The following is a 25,936-nucleotide window of genomic DNA, read 5'->3' on the forward strand; positions in this document are numbered from 1 at the left end:
CTGTCTTAAACCTCTTGAAAATGTTAATTAGCACCAAATAAAGAACAATGAAAAATGTCTGCAATCTTCCTTGGAGAGTAAGATTTGGGACAAGTAATTTTGCACATGAGTTGAATATACAAGTTTAAAGAGATTTAAATATCTGATTTTAATAGGTTTCATCCCACTGGGAGAAACACTTTTGATTATCTATGACCTATACCAATTATTGTGATTCTCCCTGCAGGCTAGCCATAATTTTAATAACTAATCAAACTCAGCCTGAATGTTCTGTAAAATGCCAAATATGTACTTGCACTCTTGTTAGTTATGGAGCTCATACTTGCTACCTGACCTTGTTTCAGTTTCCTAAACTACTTATTCTGAATCCATTGAAATATTTACCTTTTAAATTAAGATTTATTGGAAAGCAAACTAAATTTGATAAAAAAAAATCACTTCTTTGGTTTTGGGTTCTGATCAAGTATAGTCATAAAATAGTGTTAGACTGTCAGTTTAATTGAAAGTTGACTTCACAAAGTGCGTCACGGGTACAAATTAAGACAAATTCTAAAGCAGTAGCTCCATTAAAATAAATACACAGTTGACAGTACTGAACTCACAGTGTTCTTTAGGTCACTAGCACACCTTGTCTATGAGTATATTTTCTTGTGCAAACTGGGCTTTGAGAAACCCCCTAGAAACAGAACTGAAAATAATGCTCTGCTGAGGTGAGACTCAGCATGGCTCTTCCAAAAATGCATTGGCTGAGTTGAAACAGGACATTTTGCATTTCTTCAGCATAGTGCTCAATTCAGGAAAAGTTACTGGTAAGCTTTAGGTGGTTTCTTCGTTTAGTCTCTGTAGCCCTGTGTCTTGGTAGTATGAATTGGAAGAGATTTTAACATCGTCCTGTAAGAGACTGTGTTGAACTTATGCTGCTGTAGCTCAGGGTAAATTTATAGAAGCGAGTTATAGTAAACAAACTCAGCTATGTATACAGTGTTACTTATGAATCCTGGAGTTGAACCCATTTCTTGAGGTGAAACGTTCGTAGAAAGCCCCTGTTGAAATACTGTTCACAGCTTCATATAAGGTCAAAGATATTTGCAGAACTTGGTCGAGTTTTACATAGTGAAAAATAGCACTAGAGTAGTGTTGCATTTTGAAGTGTTAGTATTTCGGGCAGTTAAGTTATGCTAGCTACTTTCTGTTACTCCATAGTAGATTTTAACACACTCTATACTGACTTTCAAGACTGATATAGTATTGAAAGCCGGAGAGGGACCACAGAGATTATTTTCCCTCCCTGTACACAAGGCTGCTCAACATTTCAAAATGTAATCTATGTCCTTTTCTGTCAAAGGCATGTCCTTTGCTGCTTCTGGGGCCCATGAATAAGTGGTGGTTTTTAAGACTTGCTTTTGAGGGACAGTAAGAACTATGAGTGCTGGAGTGAATAGTGTAACTTGGCTTTGATGTTAACTTTACAGGACTCAGGGTGGGGGACCTTAGGTTTAGATTTGGTCTTCATCTGCCAGAAAAACAAAACAAAACAAAACCAAACAAAAACAAACCAAACAATCAAACAAAAAAAGACCCCAAACTAAAAAACCCCACAGCAACCACACATCACACCACCAAAACGAACCAAACAAAAACCCCAACAGAGTGTCTTGGATATTCATTCCTTTTTCTTTTCTTTCCCTGTTGAAATACTGTTGCTGGATTTGCATAGATTCTGTACATATCTAGACATATTATCCACCTGAATAACAATACTGGTAAAATCCACGACAACTTGAAGTAAAATAATTGAAAACCAGCTTTATAGTGGTTTTCAGAACATCAAACTATGAAGTTCTCCAGTGACACTTCTAATTTGTTTCTGGCTTGCTACTGAACAAAGTGGACTACAGGCGAAGGAGTTCCAATATTTCTGTCTGTACTTGTGCATGTGCTACTGTAGATTCTGTATTACTACATTCCATTGTTTTTAAGGCATGACTTGGGAAATATTTTAAAATATTGTCCTGAAATCCAGGGAGTTATCTGTTGAATGTAATTATTTCTTTTTATAAAACAAGTCAATTATCCTTTAAAGAAGATATCAAATTTATCTGGCAAATCTGCATTTGCTAAATCTGCATTGGTTTTTAGCTCATTTTCTATTTACTTTCTTGTCTTCCATTGCACATTCCGTTAAAACATTTTCTAAACTCTGTGTGTTATCAAAATCTGACTAATGGATGTGCAGCTGGATCATCATCCCATCCTCTTTCATAAACTGAGGTCCTTATTCCCTATGTAACATTTGCCTGATTTACCTAAAGCTGGATTGGTCAACTCACTTCGGGATCAAACTGCTCCAAGGTCATAAATCAGACTTTCTAGGCTTTTTGCTGCTATGCCTCAAGCATCAGAATTTGGTCTTGGAGAAAGAATTGTCTATTGATAAAACATTTCAATTGCTGAGAACAGAACATAGTCCTTTGGGCTCTCCCTCTGCCTCCCCCACCTTCCTGAAGATGTTCCCAATTGATAGAAAATGCAAAGGATCTCTGGCTGCGAAAGTGAATTTTTTTGCTTGTTTATTTGGGGTTTTTGTTTTGTTTTTAGCTGTTGCAGGCAACAGGATGGCTGTCATATATAACGTTAGTCCAGAATTTGAATTACAGTGGCCCATTGGTGCTTGTGCACAAATGCACTTTGAACAAAGAAAGTATGTAGCCTGTTAGCTGAGACTCAGACTGTGAATTTCATGTCTCACCCTTAATGGAAATAAACATTCCCTAATTGGAAAGCTTTGCTACCCCATCACGTGCTTTTGGGCTTCTGCTATTTGATTCACTTTGTGGTGTGTCAGCCAAGACAGTACCTAGAAAAATGACTTCATCTCTGCATTGCTAATTTATAAATCTAAATGCACACACAGATTTTGCTAAGAGGATTGTTGGGTTATTAAATAGTTTGGCCAAAGCTTGAAGTGTTCGTTGCTTCCTGAATCATGATCTCAGAATTTGGCCCATTGATTGGCATATTTAATCAACCAGCAAAGAACAGGAACAATTTGAAAAATAGTATACAATAGAGGTTTAAATTGTCATCACATTTGCTTTCATTGATGTATGTTAGTTTTTATCTTAAGAGTAATTTAAAATGTTCTTTGCAATTATGATTGTTCTATTAACTATTTTGCATGAATTTTGTGTAGCATTTCATATTAACTTAGTTTTGTTTGAACTTAGGTCATTCATTGAGAATGATATTTCACAGAAAATGTACAGATAAGCTATTTTAAAATAATAATATGTCATTGAAGTGCAATGAGCATGATATAAAATTATGTTTAGAACTAAGAAAAAGTTAATTTAATGTGAGATTGAATATAATGGTTTGTAAATAATTTTGATAAAATGGAACAAAAAAAAAGGTGCTATAGAGGTATGTGGAAGAATGTATGTTAGATTCTACCAGACCAATTCAGGTAATTAGAAAAAGACTTGATGCCACTGAGACTGGAGCTGACATTTTGAGAACAATGCACAGTGACTTTAGAGCTCCGTTACTTATTATCATGATGCTCTTTGTTTTTATTTTACAGTTAGTTCTAGTTTTGACTATCAAGAATAACTTTTACATTGTTACAGTACTTCATGTATGACTTTTAACCAATTAATCCAAGAGAAGAGGTTCTTCCTATTTGGTTTACTTTCTTGAAAAATGTAGACAGGCTTTCTCAAAAGAGCTCAACAATCCAGGATATTTACAAGTAAATGTAGGAGAACTAATTTTAAAATAACAGAGTGAACAAGGGAAAAGAGTAATAGGAACTACCAAAGTCAAATGTCCAGCTGATCACTTCCCCTCTGAAGTGGTTTGAGGTAAATACATAGTTAAGAGCAGTAGTAGTAGTATCACTTAATTTGGAAGGAAAATAATATTTTTGATGTTTTTAGACCAATTTGATTTGAAAACCCAAGAAAACAAAGTTATTCTTTTTTCAAAATCTTAAACCAAATATTGGTCACAGGGTGAGCATTATGTTGCTCAAAGTCAGCATAAAGTAGAATTGTCTAGTAGCTGTAAAATCCATTGTGTAGGTTTTCAATATATTTAGGTACTTACGTATTTTAATCCTACCTGTAATAAATAAGAGACTGGAGTTTAAGCTCTAAAACTAACTTAATACAGCCCATAACAGTATCATGATTATAGTAAATGGGGGCACGCTGATGGTTATAAATTTGATATTGCATAACTGAAATTTTGTAAGAATTTTGCAATTATTTGGCTACACCTAATTTGTAATAATATTTCACCAAGCTTTGTAGTAACATTGCAGTGGGATGCTGAAGTGCTATTAGTGAAAATATACTGAGTGTGATATTTCTGAAACTGTGTCACCAAAACTGAACAAGAGCCAGATCAGCTGCCATCACTCCGTGATGCCAATCAATAGCCTCAGTGCTTATCTTCATCCTACCAGGCAGTCAGAAATGAAAATCTATCAGTTCAGTTCTTCATTGCTCCTGAGCAGCCTAGTTTCAGTAATGTGGAATAAAACGGTATGTAGAGCTGTTATGTAGGGTTGATTTTGTGTCATGTTATCCAGAATAGACAGTGATGGGACTCAAACATAATATCAACAGTTTCTGTCTAAGGGTCCCTCCCTTTAACAAGTCTCTTTTCACTTTTGCTACATCTGTCCTGTTAAATGAAAGAGGAAGCGAAGTGGCATGGCCTGATCATTCCCATGCTGTTTAGGGCTTTCCCTTTGGAGCAGATTTGCATTGGAGAGAGAGAACTGGACCTGTCAAAACTGAATTAGGGAGTAAGCTAAGAACTAAACAGTACAGATGATCAGAGATGCAGTCTGCTAAGTTTGTTGACAGAAACCTTTTTTATTTATTAATGTAGATGCAGCTTATGGCATCATCACCCAAGTATTGAATAAACAGTAAACGTATTTCATCCAGTAACCATAGCCATCTTTTCACAATCTGGATTTGGAGACTAATTGTGCTCTGGAGTTGTAGGCTGCATTATGTTTATGGCAAGGGTTTACTTTGTGTCTTAATTGTTTGATAATGAACCTTTGTCTTCATGTTGTGTAAATATAACACAGGAGATGGGGCTGTATAAGTGACTCACCGTGCTGCTCACACAAACACAGCTCTACAGCCCATTTTTAAAGCTCTTCTGTCAATAATGCTCTCCTTTCAAGGACACCTGATCAGAGCCTTAAGTTGTTTAGTACACTGAATCAGAGACCTGCCAGAAATCTATAAAATATGCTGTCCAGAGCTTATAAAATCCAGCTATTTTCTCAAAAAGCTGTCTCAAGGTGAAGTGTAGGTCAATACTAGAATGACCAGGTTTAAAACTGTCCTGAATATCCCAACTTTTGCCACAGAGTGCATCATTGATTTGAGATGGTATAATACTTCAGGAAAAATACAACTGTCTTCTCAGGAACCAAGAGCAAAGTATCACCACTTAGGTTGCTGTACTTGACATTATCAACTAGGGATGCTTGGGACTGATGATAGATTGCTATATGGTCTTCTACTCAAGAAGCTACTTTTATACCAACAGAGATAATCCTACAGTAAATAAGGATTGTGTATCTCAAGCAAATAGTAGCCTCATGTAAGAATAGCTGACTTTCCTGTGTAATTACCCAAACGCCTCAGTGCAGTTAGGACTGTGATAAAGAAATGTGTGACCTGGCATTGGAATAGTCAATATTGAATTAGTGCCACACTTGATAAATAAGGTAAATTCCAGAGTTTTTGTATGCAGTGACCATTACCATTAGGTCCAAAGAGAACATTCTTTAAATTAAACTACTAAAAAAAAAAAATGGAGGGGAACAGAAATCAGTCAATGTTTCAATAAGTATTAGCAAGGAACAGTGAAATTCCCTAGAAGTTATAACACTTGTAATGCTAATTGTAACACCAGCTTGATTGGAGGGCAGGAAGGGGGGGGGGTGTGCGTGTGTGTAAATCAGGTATTTTCTAGAACAAAGCAGTGTTTGCAATAACCACTGTAACACCTGCACACGTGAATTTTTATTCCAAAATTGACTCTGCAAAACAGGTCTTGTTGCATAATTGAGTGAAAGAAACATTTTTCCTGTTTCCTAAGGCTGTTCTTGATTAGCTGCTTTATGTGAGAGGCAAAGGTCTGCCCTTTATGCAGGCTGTTTTCTTGAATGCTCTTTGAAGTTATTTTCTTTGAGTTAAGCTGTCTCATTAAGCCTTTTGCAGCAAAAACATAAAATGAGAATGATCCTTCATTTAACGTAAAAGTTTCATATTTCCACATAATTGTCACTATAGTGCTTGAAACATCTGACTGTTTGGTTTCAACTTCCTTCCAAGCTCTTTAATAGGTGTGTCACTTAAACATGTTGCTTTCAAATTTTAAGTTGAATGTGGCCTTTTCAACCTTATCACTGTGAATCTTTCCATTGAAAAAATACATATTTTTATTTTTGCTACTTGAAGAAGAGGAGAGAGTCCAAGCACAATTGGATGTCTGCATATGCATATCTGGACTCAAGATTATGTATTTATTTAGCTTTGAATTATTTGGGATTGAAATAAATGCTCAAGAAGTTGACTTTTGTTGCCCCCAATTCAGTAATCAATCATGTTAAGCAGTAAATAGTGAATTATAGAGCAGTCAGTGTTTCTATATTAGAAATAGAAGACTAGACTTGTCCAACATCTGAGCCCAAGAAGCAACTTAGTTATTCTGGCCCCAGATCAGCTGACTTCCTTCACTTTGTCATCAGTGTGAATTTAGGACTGTAGTAACTCTCAGGACAGTATAGTCTCAGTGGGACAACTCGTGATGGATGTCACCAGCAGATGAGTGAGATGGACTTCTGAACTGCCCTTCTGAGCTCTGTGTCTCTGTATCCCACATATAAAGATGCTCCTAATTTGGGTACCTTAATCAAAAGCCTGACGTTAAGTGGGCATCTGTTTTTAAACTCATTATCCATATTCTGTTTCATTCTGTGCTTATTTAAATTAATATGGTTAATATGTGTGATAAATAGAAATAATACTTTTAAGTATTCTGGAGCTGTTTACTTCCAGGATGAGAATGGGAATTTCAAGCAGTTTCCTGAATTTTCGTCATATTATATGACCTTGACATTGAGTTGCATTTGTTCACAGTGACAAGTTAACTCAGTGGAGGTTAGCAGTCTAGGTCTTGAAGCAGAATGAATGGTAACTGTACCTTAAATTGTTTGACATGATAGATACCTGCTACTGTATGGTAAATTCAATTTGAAATTACATTGTGAATAGGGCACACACATTTGGATTTTGAACTTAGTAATATATAAAGCCCTAGTGCCTCCAAACACTCCTTGTGTCACCTGTTGTAATAAATGTAACTAGATTCTGCTCTAGTAGGATGGCATAAATCTAAAATAATTGTCTTCAATTTGGAGTTGCACCATAGTAATTCTATTCCAATTTTGGTGTCAAGTTATTGTTTCCCTATGCTGCTTAAATTAGAATGACGGTTCTTTTCTAAGTTGCTCTATTCACATAATGTCATGTAACAGTAGACTCCATGAATAGGACTTTACTAGTGCTGTTGAATATAATGGAAGATGGTTGTCTTCGTGGTAATATGCAGCGGTATAGAGTTATATGTTCAATTAAAAGAAAAATCCTCTAGTTGGACTATTCTGGTCTTATTATTTTTTTTTCTTCTCCCCTGACTTACCATGTAATTAATCTCTTACTAAGAAGCTGCTTTTTTTTTTTTTTTTTAAAAAATCCCCTAAATTCCAGTTTTAAAAGCTGCATTATTATATTAAATGCAGATGCAAGTTCTAGCTTTGATTTCTCAGAAATCCTACTATGTGAGTCAAGGTGCAGCTATGGCCATTGTGGGCAATCAGATAATAAATCACTAATTCACCATGTTTCCCCCAAGAAACATAATGAGAAAGGGTGAACTACTCAGTATTCCAGTGTGTGCAGGGCAATTTAGGTTGAATGGAACAAAATCCATTTGTGCATTTTGGAACTTATTGGAGTTGAGAGTCCCAAAGGAGTTGCTGCGTAAGCAACTTGTTTACTTTGTTGGCAGTTAAAACTGATGTTATGCTCTTGAATTTGTGTGGATTTTTTCTATGTGGGCTTGATAACTGCAAACCCTTAGCACTTTGTTTTGAATGGCAGTATTTCACAGTGCTCAGTTTAGTTTTATAATACTAGTATACCTAGTGTACTTGTAGAAGCGCATGAAGCAAGACAGAATCTGTGAATTTGCGCATGATATTATATTGAGTCCAGGTAAGTAAACTTACTACAGAACAAGTAAGCCTGTAATTTAAGTGCAGATAAGTAATATATCTGAGTAATGTATAAGTATCATATCAAAATGAAAATTTATTGTAGTTGGCTTTGGTGATTAAAGAGTTATGGCTTCCATTGTCTCCTGCAGTTGAGTAAAGGCTACTGTGAATATTTATGAAGGCATCATTTAGCTGATGTTTCAGTGAAAACCGTGAACAGGAAAAGACAAAGGCACAGGAGCTTTCAAAGATTACTGTGCTTTGAAGCAAAATGTAGATCTCGGGTGCACGCAGAAGATATACTAGCCTTGCTAGAATTCTTTTATAGTAGAAGTAGTTCTTGAAAATGCATCTTTTTGCAGTAGGACTTCGTCCTTCTGTACTCGGTATGAAATTGAGAGAGAGGGGTTGCTTCTCAGTAGTGCCACAAGTGTCCCAGAATGTACAAGATGCAGTCAAAGCTTTCAGTAGTACCTACATACATTTCTGTAGTATAAACTCATGTTGAAAAATGCGCATTTTCTACAGTCTACAGTTCTCACATCTTTTTACCATAGAAGACTGTATAAGGTATGCACTTTCAGGGATATTTCCTAAAAAAAAAAAAAAGATAAATAATCCTTTATTTCTCTCTAGGATTGTGTAGGTGCAGGGGTGTCAAACTAATTTTCACCAGGGGCCACATCAGCCTTGCGGTTGCTTTTAAAGGACCGAATGTAAATTTGGGACTGTATAAATGTAGCTACTCCTACATTTGAAGGCAGCCGTGAGGCCCGTGTGGCCCCTGGTGAAAATTAGTTTGACATCCCTGGGTAGGTGCTCTGTTCAAATTCCCCCCAGTAAAATTTACTTTTCAACCTTTCTGTTGTACTTAGGTGTATTATCCTCAAAATACCAATCAGCATTTTGTTGCACTACTACCCTGTACTGCTGCATGAAATAATGCAAAACTTTTCTTATTCCTTAGCCTCACAGCATGACTGTTTTCAGTAGTAATCCATGGTTACAACATAAAATGAAAATACTTGATTGCAGAGGAAAATTCTTATAGCATTCAGATAGATCAAGTTGTCCAGATAAGAGAAGCATAATGTGCATTTTTGCCCAAATGCTTGCTAAATGTACTATAATTGTGGTTGGGAAATGTTCACTCACCAGGTCCTTTTGCTTAGAAAAATTCAGAAGAATTAGAAAAGCAATGAGGATTACTAACTATTAAACTTTCATAAAAATATAAACTGTATGTGCAATGAATATAAGCAATTGATGACTGAAAATTTGGAATACCTTTGTTATGTCATTTAAGGTGATAAAAACATACAAAATAAATATGAACACCTTTGACAGGCTGTTTCATTTATGCTGTATTCAGGTGTTGTTCATCAGTCAGTTCTGGCATCTAGACAGAGGCTTGTTTCTGGGGATTTCCATGGTAGAGAAAGATGTCTGATGATAGGTCATTGTTTTGCTCGTCAGGTCTCTGTCACTGCTTTCAAATCCACTTGCAGAAATCCTCTCAGGATGGCACATCCCTATAATAACAATTGGCTTGATGTGCTGGTTTGACTGAAAATGAGTTAATTTTCTTCATGCAGTTAAAAACCTTTATTTTTCATAGCTAGCATGGTCATTGTTTGGATTTAGTTTGAGAACAAGAAACGGAGTTAATGTTTTTAATTGCTCTTTTCTGAGAGCCAAGGACGTTCTGGGTTCTCTGCCCACAGGTGTGAGGCAGCTGGGAAGGGGGCATGGATGGGGCAGAGCTGACTGACATCCAGACTGATCAATAAGAGTATTCCGTGCCTTTAGTGTCATGCTTCATGTTTAAGGAGAGTCAGGATCTTCTGGCTAGTGTTGGAGTGACTTGGAGTTGGCACAGAGACCTGCTCAGGAGACTTCTGTCCGGGACATTCTTCAGTTCCACTTTTTGCCATCATGCTGTTTTGCAGAGGCCTCTGGGTCTTTCTTGCATCTTTCTCTTTTGTCTCTCCCGGATCAGCAGTTCTGGACCAGGTGCTGCTTCCTGGGACTGGCTGCTCGGTGCGGATGGAGTTTGTGAGGAATTGCTTTGAGTATCTTTTATATTCCATTTCCATTTTTATATATATGATCACAAGTAGTAATATATTGGTGTGATTTTGTTATTTCATTAAACTGTGTGTATCTCAGTTCACAAATTTATCTCTTCCCTTTTGATTCTCTCCTGCATACAGGCAGGAGTGGTGGGGAGTGAGTGAGCAGTTATCCTGCTTATAGTGCTAGCTCATGTTAAACCACTACACTGGATAAAGATGACTATTTGTAGCTTCATTCTGTATCACAAGGCAAGATTTAAAATTTAAAACCTGATTTAGTAAATGAAATAGCATTATATCCTACTGTGTCTGGTGTTACCTATGCCTCAGTGCATATATGAGCATGTGACATAAATTTAAAAGACCTAAACTTGCTTCATTTAGATCCCACAAAGGTAATGAAATCTCATTTGCTTTGGCAAAATGTTGCAGCAATAATAATACTGATTGTTGTCTTTTGATTTTCATCTTTTCAGTGTCATATGTAGGAGATAAGTGTCATGAAGGAGTGTGGGTTATCTTCTCTCTCTCATTGGTCTCATGAACTTAAAACTCTTAAAATAAATTATTCAACAGATTCACATATTTTTTTTATTTAAATATAGATTATTTACTTACTACTTCAGTAGGCATTGGGTATCAAGGCTAGTAGATCCCTGAGGAGGCTTACTCAAAGTTGCAGCACTGAGCTCTCAGGTGTCTTTGATGTGAGTTGCCTATGTTTTCTGTAAAATAGCCAAGACGACTTAGCCAAAGAATAAGTCTTGCAAAGATCTGGATGCTTGGTAGGGAACCAGCAAACAACTAGCTGTTAACTGATCAATACAAGTAATTCCATCTTCTTTTGTAGTATGGACATTTATCTTCACTTGTGATACTTATTTTTTGCTCAGATCTGCTTTTCAATTCTTTTGCATGTACAAGGAGAAGAAGCTGGAGCAAGATTGCATTAAGTGGGGCCAGGTCAAATGTCTGCAGTCATGATCAAATTTGGAATAAAATAGCCCTGCACCACCTCAGACAGTACAAATGTGGGATCTCTTATTGTTCTCAGTACCACAGGATACTTAAGTTATTATAGTGATGTCTATTCATATCCTGGGAAATGAGTGAACGTGATACCCTTACAATAGTAGTAGAGACCTTGAACATTCCTTTTCTGCCGGAGTAATTCAGCACAATTATAACTGTAACAAAAGAAATTACTCATAATTTTTTTAAAAAGGTGGAAAAATAGAAATAGACTGATTTACAGCTTAAAATTTACTTGATTTTTTGGGGGGTAATTTTATGGTGGTGAATAAAATTCAGCATTTTAAAACCTGGGTTCATTGTGTTAGGCCTTAAAAATAAACAGGAGGCCAAGAACAGCTAATACTTGATTGGCTTTATATATATAAAATGAACATGGCAATTTTGCTGTATGCTATAATCTTTCAGAGCTGTTATTGAATTGTCCTTTCAGCAAGAAGAGTTTATGTTGGATTTCTGAGAACTTTCAATCTCGGATTTTTAATATCTACTTTAGCAGGTAAAATGTTGCCTTCAGTGAAATTCACAATAAATCAAGAAACCTTGGTTCAACTGCTTGAGTGTGCCATAAGCACAGTAATCAAAGAAATAGGGAGGTAATATTTCTGGTACTAACAGTAAAATTTCTTTTGAAATAGATAGGACTACAATATAGGGCCTATTTCTGCTTTTCAGAATTTCAAATACACTGTGGGCTCACTACCGGGCCTCCTTCTTCAAAGAATGATTTTTTTGGAGCTGTTGAGTATTATGGGGAAGAAAGCATCTCTTGCGGTGCTATTTTTGTTTCTGAATACGTTCTTCTTGGCCAAAATGTCTTCCTGCCTTCCTTGCATTTGATATATTGTGTGATGTTTTGTTCTGATCATAGCATCGAAGAGATGCAACTCCTACTCTTCCTAGGACTGTAAAGTCTTTGTTTTGCATTGAGACTCATCTTCAACCTGAAATAAGTCATATATGTATATAGTAATGATAGGAATTATTAGAGATGAGATACTGAGATAAGTCACTGTTACACATTAAACCTATCTGGGTTATGTTTTATTTCTTAAAAACTGGAATGAAAAATCTCCAGCATTTAACATCTATAAAAACAGCGACTGAAAACATAGTGGATTTTGTTGCTTGTGAAAGCGTGGCTGGTGATGGGTAATGTTCCAGCAGCTGACTAGTCCAATACCAATTTCCAGAGGAAGCATAAGCACCTAAAACTTAACAAAGGGAAAAGAAAGTTTGAAGAGATTGATGCACAAATTCTGTGGGCAGCTCTGACTATATCAAGCAATCATGGTTGGAATCACTGACCATCCTTTTAATAAGCTCAGATGCCAAGGCAAAGAAGTGGGGCCTATTATGAAAAAAATGCAAAAGGATTTAGCTTGATTCTGGTCTCTAACTATTAGAGAGAGAAAAAAAAACTCTGTAATCAACAGCAAATTTACTAATATATAGTCTTTGGAGGAAAAAAATTATATAATGAAGCATAAGTTCATGGAAGAAATGGGGGTAAAATAATATGAATCTTCTCTAGGAGATGTGGTGGTTTGGTTTTTTTACCCTCATGCTTTGAGACATGGACATTTTGTCATGTAAGATTCCTTTTGAGACTGAAGCTAAAATAGTACTTGATAATGCAAAAAAGAGACTAACTTTGCAATGGAAATACTCTGGTTTTATTCTCATTTTCCTAGTGAAAATAAAGATCGGCTTTGAATTTACTTTTTGAATACTTCAGGTTCACTTCTGAAACGGTGTGCATGATAAGTTACAAAATTTTAGCCTAAAAAGTCTTACTGCCTTCCTTTTCCACTAAGAAGCTTGAAGGTTACTTTAATTGCTTAAATTTCACTAACCTCAAATATTCTGAAAGTTAGAATTAACTTTTTCTACATCCTCTAGAGATATGAGGACAATGTTTAGGTCAATTTCACTAAAAGAAATTATATTTGATGACCATAGAATGTCATACTAGCCATGGTGCACTAATATGTGAAATATTCTGCTACATAACACTCCTGAGGAGATAACACAGTAAGACTCATTAACTCGAGTCAATGCTGCACTATGCCTGATGAAGGAGCTGAACAATAAAATGAAACAGATGTTCACAAACTATGATCCTTAGATTCTGGAGCTCAATAGTTACAGTTGCTACATGCAAAAATTCAGATAGTAAAAGCCTAAAATACTGAATATTGCCTGTATCTTTTTTGTAGTGATGCTGTGTATTACTAGCTAAACATAGCTAGAAGTTAGTTTCCTTTTTGCATTGGTTATATAGAGTTAGAATAGACAGTGTTCTCTGAATCAGAAGAGACTGAATGAGATTTGGGAAGATTACACTTTATACCTGAACAGTCGTCTTGCTATAGTCTTGGTCACTTTGAAACTCCTGACTGAGCAGTTTTCCAGCATTCTTACGTTTGGTAGGTGTTGGCTAAGTTCATATTGTTAGAAAAATCTCACCTATAGTATTTTATTTTCTTAAGTTATGGTTCATCTCTGAAGCAACAGAAAGAACTGCAAAACAAAAATTACAAATAAAACCTCTTTAGTATAGAACTTATGAGATTCATAAACAGGAGCTTTATGGGAATTGACATTGAATGAATTAGGAACAGCAAGTGAAACAAAATTAGATTTTCTCTCACTTATGAGACACTTAAGATTTGTTTTTATCTCACCTTACTGCAGGCACTTACCTGAGATCTTGAAGTTAAGAGTCTAGACTCCCAGTAGCCCTTCTCTAATCCTAAAACAGGTAAGCGTTTGTTCAGCTGAGATAAACAGGGAGATCCTATGCTTGCCTTTATCTGTCGTTCTGCCCAGAACAGAAGGGGGACCAAAGGTGACTACGACTGTGTTTGGACTGTTAGATTACACAGGATTTCCTGCGCTGTCAGATCTCATTGGGTACCTGTAGTCATCATGTTCTGATCTGTGTATTTAACTTGTTTATTCGGTGATTGTCTCAACCCTGTGGGAACCATGGTACATGGTTGGTGAAAGGGAAATGTCGGTCACACATGCGAGATGCAAACCTGGGAATCACTCCTGATTTCCAGAGCTTACAATTGCCTAAGTTTTTTTTGGCTTTTGTAATTACATGATTCATACAATGATTCTTTGCCTGAAGTTTAAAACTCTTGGATTGCTTTGTTTTTTTTTTTTTGTTTTTTTTTTTTGAGATTATCAGGGTAAAGTTAGAGATGGGCAAATATTTTCCATGAACAACCTTAGATGAATGTGTCATATAATAGAAACATGTTTAATTAAATCATTGTTAATGTCTAAAGATGAAAGAAGCAGCATTAAAAAGATATGAGCACTAATTATTTGGATTGATTCAATGTACGCAAACAGAAATTTCATAAACAGGCTTCTCATTCTGAATTCCTATTCAAAAAAATCTTGGACACTGTATTTATTTTAAATGTAAAGTGTGCAATGGCTAAAATGTGATTATATACAAAAGTACTTCAGATTTATGGTAAGATCCTAAAAGATTTTGGATTTTTTTTTTTTCAATAATGGAAAAATCTTTATTTGTGGTACCCCAATTTATATGAATTTATAATAGGTGAGATTAGCACAGAAGACTATCCCTGTTGAACACTCTGTTTACTCTTAGGACCAGAATCACATGCTAAACTATGCATATACACATACTTAGATTTTATAAGTCTATTTTTACATAGGTTCTTAGGAGCTGTTAGCATAGCTATACTGCTCTTATGTTTTATTTCAGTGGATTTTTGGAAAGTTTAAACACTTTTATGTAAAATTGCATTCCTTCCCTCAACTTAATTCATTGCCTTATTGCTATGATAGTTTAATTGAGTGTAGGGTATAAAGCTAATTTGTTTCTTTTTTGCCGTCCTAATAATACTCACTTTCTTTATTGAAAAAGTAATTACTGCCTTTCCATACAGTAACTGGGAAATTACTTTTTCTAATAACTCAGGTTATCATATCATCTTCATAATGAAAATCATTGATGGACCAAAAAGAAGGGTTTGTGACTTCAAATTAGTTCAAAGTATCTGATATTGTTGTATTTGTATGGTCACCATTTAACCTTCTGCAACAGATTTCAGTGTGCTATACAGAAGGTAATAGTCTGGGAAAATGTTGACAAGTTTATTTTTTTTATATTTCACCTACTGTTTTAATATCTTAATGAATGTGTCCAATTATTTTAGACTAAATTTTCCGTTTTCACATAATTTATCTCTCCATCAAACAGCTTTGAATGATCGAAGTTAAAGAAACAAAAATTTAGTGATCTCAAAGCAGATCTGTTCTGCAATTACATAGATATATGCCATAAAAGAAGGTTTAAGTGTTAAAAAAGAACAACGTAGTGTTGATAATGGCTTAAGATGATTATGTGAGGTCTATGTTAACTACTTTAAAAAATGAGAAAACTGACACTTTTTAAATGTGTATCAGAAGAATCGCTATGTAAGCACTTACACAGTGGGTATGGGAGCAATTAAAGCGGATGCAAGGATTTTTTGATTGCTCAGGTTTTGCAAACTGAAGGCACAATAAGTGTTACAGAAAATAAAACAGTGACTTCTAGTGTACATAGAACATACAACTGAATTTTCCTCTTGCACTTAAGTAATTCAGTGTAATGCATTTTTATTAGCATGTTCATCAGGCAAAATAAGCTATAAATGGGATTGTTTTCCTCCCTTTGGTTCTGTTGTCAAGAATTATTTTTGCATGTAATAATTAAATGTCTTTCTTTAGAGGTCTATACATGGCTAAATGGGAAAGGCTGTGTTGGGCAGGCAGAGTGTCACAGGCTCCAGTGTCATATCTGAGGAACTCATATGAAGGTATATTAACTGTAGGGAACTAGATGATTCCAAAGCTCTATAAATAATAAAGAGAAAATACTGTCACATTTTTAGGACTCTCTACTTGATTTAGTATTGAGTCTTTCCATTACTTCACTGGGCTAGAGTCAAAAAGACTTGAGCTTTAATGTGTGCATGGAGTACTATTCAAATACATATTCCTGCCACCCAGCACGATGTGTGAATACTCTTTTGCAGAATAACAGCCATGATTTTTCAAGGGAAAAGTGTGCAACACAGTACCCAGTTCATCTGATAATTACAGACCATTAGTGAGCTTGCTTTATTAATGATTATTACTGTCATTTGGCAGAATTAGGTCACCTGACTGGTATTTTAGGCACTATTTTAACAACAGATATATATAAGAATAGTGATGTCCCACCGGGGAGCTGGATTATGTTTAGGATCTTGTTATTGAAATTATTCATGATATAAAAACAACAACAGCAGAAAACCCTGAATGTGTGTGTTGTCTAATATTCTCACTGGACATGTTGAGAAGGAGGTTTCCAAACAACATACAGAGTCTGTGTTTTCTGAGTTGTGGCAGTTCAGGTGAATGAGATTGTCCTTCAGTCTATACTGAACCTCAGTTCCCATAACAGTATTAGCCACTATTAATATTTCAGTGCTGCATGCTCAGCACATGTAGAAAACTTAGTTCTTGGTTGCTTTTTATCATCAGGGATATTGCCATGGCTTTCCACAAGTGCTGGTTTGATCTTATATCCTCTACTGCCATTTTTAATCTGATTTCCAGTGTGAGATGCATCTGTGTTAAAATGTGGAACTTGATATGGAATACATTCTGCGTCTCTTGTGTATGTATACAATGGCTTCCTATGCAATCTGTTGCATAGAAAGCCTTAGGTCAGATGCAGTGCGAACACGGGCCACATCTCTTGCTGGTCTGAGCTCTGAAATCGGGAGTCTCTGTCACTCTTGATTGATCCATAAAGGATCCTCCATGCCAGGAATGGCGGAGTCTGAAGAGAATTCTTGTGACTTGAGGTTGCCCAATGCTGCTTCCCAATATCCAGATGCAGCTGCTAATGCTCAGTCAATACCCTGTGTCTGTTACTTACCTGAACACCCAGTTTATATGAGATACAACAGTGCTGAGCTAGTGAGTCCAAGCTCTGTGTTATGCTATATAGCCTCATGCAATTGTTATGTTTTGTTCCAGAAGTGGGTGGATTTCAGTACCAAGGAAGTGATTAATTTAAAGCATATTAGGATGGGAGGTAAAATGAACCTTCAGGAGCTTTTGTAAAACATGATGTACCTTGGATGTCATTTTGTACTGGCCACATGAATTTAGATTGTGTATGGTAAGATTAGTAGAACTGAGCAAAAGATTATAGTTTTATTGTCATATGGCCACGTAAGACCTAACTTTTCTCTGTATAGTGGTCTCCTACAAAATACCAAAAGAAAGTAAAATCACAGGATATCCTTTCTTTCTTATAGCATGTCATCTCTTTGGAGACATAAATATGGTATTATGATCTTGACTTGTAGTATGGCTTCTCAAGACTTAAGTTGATCATAATAAATGATTTGCACAGAGTGGTATACAGTTATCTACTGATACTTGGTGATATGATTTCAAATAATACAGTGTGCATATAATAGTTTGTCCTCATCTTTTTGATTTTTTATACTCTTAAATCCTGGCCTTTCTGTTCTTTCTACCCTCTCTGCAGCCATGCACACATCAATACTAGCTGTATAAAAGAAATTGTGACGACACTACACACTTCCCAGGAGCTTTGACTTAGTTAATGCTGGAAATGTATTTCTTTTCTATTGTGCAAGGTCAGTTTCTCTTCTTTTAGTGGTAAAAGGCACCAAATGCTATATGCTGCTTTTTGCTTAGCATACTGGCTAGTAAATATAACACAGCTCACAGATTTTCCAGTAATAAACTTTGTTTTTAGTACTTCCTAAGTGAGGAAGATGGCAATATCTTTGAATCAAAGACACTGCAAATAGAGGTCTTTCCCTGAAGACATATATATCAAACATTTGAAATGGAAAAAGACAGTAAAGACAGTCCCATCTGAAACATTTTGCAGCAAATGCAGTTTAGTTCTCTAAAGAACATTGCACTGTGTGTCACAGAGACAAGCTAAAGCTTGTGTTGTAATGACATCAAATTGTAAAATATCACCAGGGTATTTATCCATGGCATAATGCTTTTGACTTGTGTAGCCTGATGTATTTTGCACCAAAGTTCTAATTTGCCAGAAAGAAAGGAGTACACATTGTGACAGTTATGTTATTCTGATGTAGTACCTGCTTTAAAATGTAAAGAAAAATGGCAGGCATGAAAGAAAATAACATGAAAACAGTTGTCTGCGTGAACGATTTAGTTCTTACTCTGAGACTTGATCAATAAGGACACTTATAACTTTATTAGACACCTTTAATAACAAGTGTGCAAAGATATGTGGTCTTCGCACATTAGTTTCAATGGTGCTTTAGCACTGACAAGAGTTTGTGTGTCAACATCCTACAGGCAGAGGTCTGAGTGGGCAGTGTTTTCACATCTCTTGGGGCCTGGAGCAAGCCTTTCGGAGGAGCTGCAAAATAAAAACTTGAACACCTTCTGCAAACTTGCTCGTTCATTTGAACATATCTTGGGTTAAGTCTTAGTAGATCAAGAAGGATTTTTTTCCCCCAATTTAATATACTGCAAAATTTGTCTCCTGCAAGACATTGTTTTGTGATTGTGGGATTTTAACCAACATCAGCACTTTCTTAGGAGATATTCAATACATTGGAGAATGTCCATGGGACCACCTGGAGATGTATAGCTGCTTTGAAGTAAAAACTTTGACTTACTTCTTTCAGGCAATGTCTTTACTGCTGTTTACTGGAATGTAAGTGTGCAATTTGATAAATCTGTTGGCTTTTAAATGTGGTGGGCTGACCTGTTTTTAGAATGAGATTGCTGATGATGAGAGCCATTACAGCATTGCTTCATCAGTATTCTTAATAATGCATAATGTAATTGCCACTAAAAATACTAACTGAGCTCCAGCCTGTGTTACACTAAACAGGAAACCGACTGTTGACCAGCATCATTAAACAGCTAAGGTAGCTTTTGAAATTGATTTACAATCTGTGGAAAAAAAACACACCATGAAAGATCTAAAGGACCAGAGAGAACATAAGAGATCTTAAGACTGTAGCCTAAAAATCACCTGAAAATGTGAAGTCCTGTTTGCTTCCTATGCATATTTTATTCAGTTCCTTGGCAACCATATCCACCTTTGAAGTTAGCCCTGCTTTGAGGAGGAGATTGGACTAGATGACCTCCAGAGGTCCCCTCCAATCTAAATTTTCCTCTGATTTTGTGGTTTTATATTTAAACAGTTGTTAAATTAGATTATTCTCTAATTCATTTCTTTGGTGCTCTGACCTGACTTACTGGAGTATGCTATGCAGCTAATGCTGTTAATAACTAGGGATGCAAGCTGGAAGAGTAGAACAAATTACTTTGATTTAATGTTTTTATAATAAAGGTCCACAGTCTCTTGCATGTTCTATATAAGCAGGAAGGGTTTAAATGTTTAAAGATTTTAAAAACCTGAAAAGTTCTTTAAATATTTAGCCTGAAAGTGTAATTATAAGATACTACAGTAGTACATCCTTTTAAAGGTCAAGTCACAGTTCGGTGTTTAGCAGAGTGTATCTTTGAAGCTGTCAGCCCAAACATTTGAGCTATGGTATGGGCTCGTTTAGCTTTGAAGTACAAAAGGGGATGACAAGAAATGATTGCAAATAAATCTCAGTCATGGGCTAGGAGAAAAGTCTGGAACGAGAACTCTTGTCTCTGAGATTTGGCTGCAAAACACACTGATAACTATTTCACCTGCTGTGGCTCTACAGACAGGAAAGAAATTATAAAGCTGGCACATTACATCATCAAACACGGTATTAATTATGGTTATATTCAGGATTTTCTTTTCCCCATAGGGGAGGTTTCATGATGTAAGGGCATGAACTCAAACCACTTGGAAACTGTACTTCCTGTATGTACAAACTGACCTTTAATCACCAAAGATAATGGAATATAAAATCTACATTTGTATTAAGATTGTCATGCCAGCAGAAAAGAGAAGTCCCTTTGTAGCTTATGTCCTTTCTGACTTAAAATTTTATTACCAGCTCTAATGCTACTGATCTGTCAAAGTTGAAGGTACATCGTTTAATGTTAATGGAAAGCTGGACTTCAGGTATTCCCCAGATAACTATTCCGAGAATTTTAACTGTATTAAAAATCAGAGTAGTTTTAGGTAAATTTACTTTTGAATCTCAGTTTCCTTCAGTTCTAAATTTTAAAGAAATGATCCTATGCAGAATTTTTTCCATGTTTGCCTTGGTCAAATTGGACTTGCAATATGTGCTGCTGTTAGTATAGGAGTATATTGTAGTATACTGCAGACACTATTTTTTTTTTTTTTTTCTCCAATTGTTTTGCAAAACATTCTTCTGTTGTGATTCGTAAGAATTGTGTTGAATGATGATGTCTAGGGTGAGCTAGAGTTTGGTGTAGTTGGTATTATTAACTTATTGAGTTACAGAAATAAAAACTACAAATGATATGAAAATAATAGGGCTCAAAGGCTTAATGTGATGCCCATTCTTCCTGCTGATTTCTGTCTACTTTTGATCAGGCTCCTCACTAGCTGTTGGGATCTTGCATTTATGTTGCCTTTACAGTTGTTACTGCCATCTGCTCCTCTCGCTTGTCATGTCATGTTTACTGTTATATCTGTAAACTCTTATGGTGAAGATGACCATGTTTTCCTTCTCTTTTACAATAGCAAATGAAATATAATATTTGTAATATAATATAATGTTTCCTTAGTCTTGACTAACAAATTCAGGAACCACAGAGATATAAATAATAATAATTTAATTAACATAATTTGACACATTCAAGTGTACTTGTTTCCATCTCTGCTACATATACTTCCATAGAATCACAGAATCATATTGATTGGAAGAAACCCTTAGGATCAAGTCCAACCATAACCTAACCTAACTCTAGCACTGAACCATGTCCCTAAGAACCTTGTCTAAATGTCTTTTAAACCCCTCCAGTGATGGTGACTCCACCACTTCCCTGGGCAGCCTGTTCCAATGCCTGACAACCCTTTCCGTGAAGAATTTTTTCCTAATATTCAATATAAATCTCCCCTGGCACAACTTGAGGCTGTTTCCTCTTGTCCTATCACTTGCTACTTGGGAGAAGAGACCAACATGCCCTATGCTACAACTTCCTTTCAGGCAGTTGTAAACAGTGATAAGGTCTCCCCTCAGCCTCCTGTTCTCCAGGCTGAACAGCCCCAGTTCCCTCAACCGCTCCTCATCACACTTGTGCTCCAGACCCCTCACCAGCTTTGTCGCATTCTCTCCGCTTTCTCCAGTATTTCAACATCCTTCTTATGATGAAGAACCCCAAACAGAACACAGGATTCAAGGAGGTGCCTCACCAGTGCCGAGTACAGTGGCACAATCACTTCTCTAGTCCTGCTGGCCACACTATTCCTGATACAAGCAAGAATGCTGTTGACCTTTCTGGCCACCTGGGCACACTGCTGGCTCATATTCAGCTGGCTGTCTATCAACACCCCCAGATCCTTTTCCACCAGGCAGCTTTCCAGCCACTCTTCCCTGAGCCTGCGGCGCTGTCCGGAGTTGTTGTGACCCAATAAACTTATCTGTGTCTTTTTAGGCTTGTACAGTATGTAAGCAGTTGCTTGTTGAAGCAAGAGGTTCTGATATGGTTAAACTGTGTATATCCTTAGAAATATAACTTGCGTTATTCAAAATCATCCCCTCACCTAGTTCCATTAAATATAAGCAGAACTTGTTCACAGGGATTCAATATGTGGTATCTGTAGTTAAGCCATGTAACCAGTCTTAGCAAAGACTTAACAAAGGTTGCAGTTGTACATTTTCCAATTTGGGTACATATGTTATAATGGGAATGGATTAATGTCCTGCCGTTTTCTTGTTAGAATCTTTTTTCCCAAAGAATGCCATATCAGAATTTTAATGTCTTGTATAATCTGTGAATTATATCATTGTTCTCTACTGCTTTGACCTTTTCTACACGTTGTATTTTGATTGAGTAGCCATTCTACTGCCTTTTTTTTTTTTTTTTTAACTGCTTTATTATCCCATAGGGAATGTGTAGACTGGGCAGACATTCAGAATACACTCCACTCTCATTCTGACATCCTGTCAGCCTTTTCATTGTTTTACAGGGCTGTTACTCAGGCTTCATATTCATTAATTGGTATCTAAAAGGGAAGTAGCCTTTTCAAGGAATGTTATAAAGAGAGGAGCTATGAAGGAGTGATGTGTACCAGAATACTGAAAAGTCGAAGTACTGTTGTGTAGGTAATATATTTCTTAAAGTAGTATAACTATATACATTCCCAGGTGACACAAAATTAATCTGTGCTATGACAAAGGTGATATCAAAGTGGAAAAAGAAATAATTTTCACCAGTCTCATTATGATCTGGAGATAGCACTCTTGTGGTCTTAATGCCATAATGTCAGGGCAAGGTATGATGAATGGGAGATAGTACCAGACAGTACATTTTAAAAGGATACAGAAAGAATATTACAATGTTATCAATACCACATGTGTGGCTGAATGAGAATAAGTATATAAGTATTAAAATTGCAAGAACAATGGTTTGATTTCACACTATTTTAATTTGAATGTTCATTATGGGAGTGAATCATTTTGCTTTCTCTGCCTTATGAGACTGATGTCAGTATGCTGCGCAAATGCTTGTTTTCTGGCACGTGTCAAAAGTGCTTTAGGTGTGTTTTCTCCTGCTATTTTGTTCGATTTACTCTAGCTTTTTCGCTATACAAAAGAGCTTCATGAGCTCTTGTACTCACGGTACATTTTGAGGAATATCAGGGTTCACTATGACTCTGAAATTTGTTTTGAAAAGAAGAATCAGTTATGGTGAATGGGAAACTAGTTCTGAAAAGCAGAGACAGATTATGAGCACGAGTTATTTGCAATGTACATATAAATGTTTATTAGCGGAGCTGACTCAATCAGAATTCTTTAATCTTACAATAACTGTGCTTTCATCACTTAAAGAGTTTGAAAGAACTTTTAAGTCATACACAAAAGTATGTATATACTATTGAAATTCACCCAAGATATTTCAAAATTTGGGCAAGTATTTCTGTATCTTCACCCCACTTTGGAACAGCAAATCTATTTAATTGCCAGCCACAAAAATATGTATAGCACAGAGAAACATCTCCTTTTCATATCTATTGTTGAGTGACTTTAGAAAAGTCTGAGCCTCTGGGTGTTTTCTTCCCTTCGTGCTTCATATCATCACTTTCTTACCTTGGGAGGCCTTGAGTGTGCAATGTTTTCTTGGGTGAAGGAGAGGGCCTAAAGAGGCTCTTACGTAGGTTGTACCTTGAGGCTGTACCATAACACATAAAATTAATGGAGTCAAAATTTGCTCAGACTTCTGCATGAAAAAAACTTTGATATGGAAGCCTTTTTTTGAGAACTGGTATATCACAATATATGTGGGACACAACAGTGTTCAAGTACGTTGTGTGTATAGTCATACACCCTATCATGTGCATTGCATAAACTAGTTGCTTTTCAGTAGCTAACTATACAAAAGTTGACATCTTTGCTATGCTATATAGTAGTTTGTGATTAAACATATTTGTTAACATGAAATTCTATTGAAGTTTTACCAGATGATTCTGTCCTCATTGTTCTTAGTCATATACAATTTTTTGCAAAAACAAATAGCTACTCTGAAAATTTTTGAAATTAAATATATATATAAGTAAAAATGAAAAGCAATTCTGGTTGGATTACCGAAGTTGGTTTTTGGTAAAAACACTTATATAAAATTGCAAGAAATATACTTTTGATTTTAAGGACAGGTGGAAAATAAAGCTTTTGTTTCCAAATTCAGTCTGTTTTAAGGGATTATGTCCTTCTGTTTGACTATGCTTTTCTCACTCTAATGAAATTTGCAAGTATTGTATATGGGACAGAAGCCAGTTAAATTGAGATTAAGTTGTTTAAAATCAATTTCCTGTTAAATTTCAGTGAGGATCCTGTGATATAAAGACCATGACAAAGTTATGCATTATTAAATCAAAATGTGATATGTGATGACACCAAGAGGGATTTGAGAAGAGGTGGAGACAGTAGAAACGAAAGGCAAGTTCAATAAAGGAATATAGATGAAGAAGAAGACTTACAAATTATGAAACCATTCACCTTAAAAATATTTTGGTAGCTCTCTTTTTGCAGATAAGAAACAGTAACGAGGGTTACAGAGCTGCCATTGTCGATACACATTGGCACTGTAAAAAAATTGATTTTTGTACCATATTCTTTCTTGCCTATTTAGTAATATGCAAAGGAAACCGAAAGGCTGTGTAGGCACCAGGTGTAAGGCTGAGCTCCCTACAAATTGTGTCCAAGTGTGATGCACTGTATAGATGCTGTGCTCTGGCATTGTGAGAACTGATCATCCTTCAGTTACTCTTTGGTGCCTTTGTGCCCTGAACACAGGTAGTAACTCCCATTATGTGGCTACATCTGTTTGTTTCTGTGGGGTTGATGGTTGCAGACAAAAAAAGGTTTGAAAAGGAGATAACTTATTTGATGGATGCACAAGGAATTTCCCTGCGGTCACAAGGACTTGCCATTGATTTGACCAGGAGTTTTGTTTGGCGCTGCTGTTTGCAGAGACCAGATCAGAGGAGAGGGAGAGATTTGGTTTTTACTTGTAACTAGAAAACACAAAAAAATGTGTTCCTGGGCTAAGAAGGATGTCTTACAGTTTCATTCACTTCTCAGGATTAGTGATTCTTTGTCTGTCTCTAGTTTATTCTTCTTTTTTAAATGTATTTCCTCTCTTTTTTTGCTGTTCATTTTCTGTCTTTTCCTCATCTTTTGTACACTTACTAACCAATCAATGTCTCTCCCAAAACTTCCCTAGAAGATTGTCTTTTACAATAATTTGCTGTAATCACCCATCTTAGTGATACACTGCAGAAGGCACAATAGCTCCAAAAACAGACAGACAATTGGTGGTTATTTTCAGACAATTTTCATTTATGTGATTTTTCTTCTTTTGCTTATTTCTTTCAAATGCCCATAAGTAACTACTTGACTCTTTCAAGGTCTCTTCGATGTGACTCTGCCTTAGGAAGATGGATCAGTGTTCTGACCTTCAGTTCTCTCTCCTCATTTTCATATGGCAGCTTTCCGTTTTGTAGAACAGAAAGCTGTTTTCACTTGCAAAATCATTTTATTGTGGCAGTCAAATTGCACGAGTCATAGCAGGATGAATTTCTCTGATTTACCATGAAGGGTAAGGGAACACTTAAAGAATCTTGTTTTGTGTGCTTTTCTTGTTTGTTTTTGATTGCCAACTCAAAACGTTTGCAAAATAGATCCTTTTGTTTGTTTGTTTTTGTATTTTTTCATTAGCCAGTTGGGTAATTTTGGTGCAGATAGCTCTTATTCAAGATTTTAAAATGCTTGCTATGCACAGTAATTTTCCTTTGGTAAGAATCAGGTGTCCTGACAAAGAGACATGA

The 25,936-nt window shown here is 36.1% G+C and overlaps 1 protein-coding gene and 1 long non-coding RNA gene across 2 annotated transcripts in view; both read left to right on the forward strand.

Annotated features, from left to right (window-relative positions):
• Positions 1 to 25,936, forward strand: part of DPP10 (dipeptidyl peptidase like 10) — a 495,948-nt gene that overhangs the window by 95,503 nt on the left and 374,509 nt on the right. The window lies entirely within an intron of this gene.
• Positions 1 to 25,936, forward strand: part of LOC110355337 (uncharacterized) — a 96,792-nt gene that overhangs the window by 66,602 nt on the left and 4,254 nt on the right. Inside the window, exon 2 of the long non-coding RNA XR_010473975.1 lies at positions 14,119 to 14,185. This is a non-coding gene — a long non-coding RNA (uncharacterized LOC110355337). The remainder of the gene's footprint in view (positions 1 to 14,118; positions 14,186 to 25,936) is intronic.

Source organism: Columba livia, chromosome 7 (genome assembly GCF_036013475.1).
Source record: "Columba livia isolate bColLiv1 breed racing homer chromosome 7, bColLiv1.pat.W.v2, whole genome shotgun sequence".
In the NCBI taxonomy this organism is placed as follows: Eukaryota; Metazoa; Chordata; class Aves; order Columbiformes; family Columbidae; genus Columba; species Columba livia.